This window comes from Myotis myotis, unplaced genomic scaffold (genome assembly GCF_014108235.1).
Source record: "Myotis myotis isolate mMyoMyo1 unplaced genomic scaffold, mMyoMyo1.p scaffold_m19_p_2, whole genome shotgun sequence".
NCBI classification, from domain to species: Eukaryota; Metazoa; Chordata; class Mammalia; order Chiroptera; family Vespertilionidae; genus Myotis; species Myotis myotis.
The window spans coordinates 77,861,174-77,862,885 of record NW_023416324.1 but is presented as its reverse complement, the minus strand read 5'-3'; the positions used below and the strand labels follow the sequence as shown (position 1 = coordinate 77,862,885).

Below are 1,712 nucleotides of genomic sequence, written 5' to 3'. Positions count from 1 at the left end.
ACTCTACTGGGTACATAGGGTGCAACCGAAAACAGAACACAGTTTTTGCATTTGTTGCTTTCTAATGGCACAGAGACAGACAAATGAGATGAATGCTACCATAAGATAACTAGAGGATGCTATGAGAACACTTAGGAAAAGAACCCAACAAAAAGACATTTCAGAAGTTTCTGAAAGACTATTATTATCTTGTATCACCATCAAAGAGAAGATAAAGAAGATATGGGATAAAGTGAGTATGACAGTGTTTGTGTGTAATTTTTTGAATAATGTCCTGTGATTTAATTTCTCTCTAGTGTGGTAGGAATCTTTGACATGACTTTTGTGTACTATTTTTTAGTTACTTGTAATCTAGTTTCATTATTATTATTCTTTGTGTAGAGATAAAGCAAATAGATAAAATTTGCATTACCCACCCTCACCCCTAGCTTTTCCATAAACATTCTTAGGGGTTGGCAGGTTGGGACTAGAATTCTTATTCCCTGAGTCTCAGATTTGGGGCAATGGTCAATGACTTAGAAGAAGTGCTTGGGGCCCCTTTGTTATGTAAATATTCGTATTGTTTATTAAACTGATAAGAACAGATACTACACTTGATCTTAGCCAAAAGGCCGAGAAGCCGTATTGTTTATTTTATGATTTTTTTTTATTTCCCACCTGATGACTATCTACACATCAAAGCAAGGTTGGATGGCTTATCTTTTCAATATTTGAAGATAGTTATGCTTAATGTGATGTTTCCCAAGCATTGCAAATACCCTTACTTTTGTTTCCAAGTATTGCAAATGTCTTCTTATAACACAAAACTCTCATTAATAACCATTGAAATGCCTTTTTTCCTAACTTTTTTTGTTGAAAGTTTGAGTTATACTATTGACTCAGTCTTTTTTTAATGCCCTGAGGATTTCCCTTTATAATGTAAAAGAAAAACAACAACACACTTAACAAGAATGGGATTGTTTTCTATGAATAGATAGAGCAAAATAATAAAGTCAATGTTAAAATTATCATTCTTGCCAATATCCTTTCAGGTATATTTTGTAGACTAAATGGAGGGTGAAGGATAGGGAAAGGCTGGAAGGCATAAGCACAGAAATTCTGTGGCTCAGCATACTTCAAACCCAACTAGGGCAGGATTGTCAACAAAAAAGATCTGATAATAATCTCTACGTAAAGATCACCCACCAAAATGATACCAAAAGCTTTTGTATTAGATGAGAGTGGAGTTGTAACTGAAGAAAAATGAAAGCAAGTCTTTTCTCGGAAACGATCTTGTTATTTCTGCTCTTTGGAAGCATATTCAAGTACCCAGATAAATCTGTATTAGTCTTCTTTTTCTTTTTATTGATAGCAATATCACTAAACATTTAAAGGGAACTTCTGTGAAGGATGTTTTTGTTGCATTATGAAAGGTAAAAACTCTCCTGACAGTTTCTAGCTAGATGCTTCTAAAATAAAACATTTCAATACATACAAAATGTTTAGTTTTGTGTTAGTGTTGACTTTCAGGATACAATGACATATTTCTCAGTCCTTGTTAAAGGGGAAACAACTCTGAAATTTTTGCCCCTCCATCCAATGAAAATTAATTTCAAAAAATTATTCAACCTCCAATCATGCTTTGTGTTTGAAAATTGATCAAATCAACTTGTTGGCTGGTTTAAATTTTCACATAGCTTTCTCTTCCACAGTCCAGCTTTTTAAAATACTGG

General features: G+C 33.5%; 1 pseudogene; it reads right to left on the bottom strand.

The window, feature by feature from the left end:
- Positions 1-519: 519 nt before the first annotated feature.
- Positions 520-623, bottom strand: LOC118678085 (annotated as a pseudogene).
- Positions 624-1,712: the final 1,089 nt, after the last annotated feature.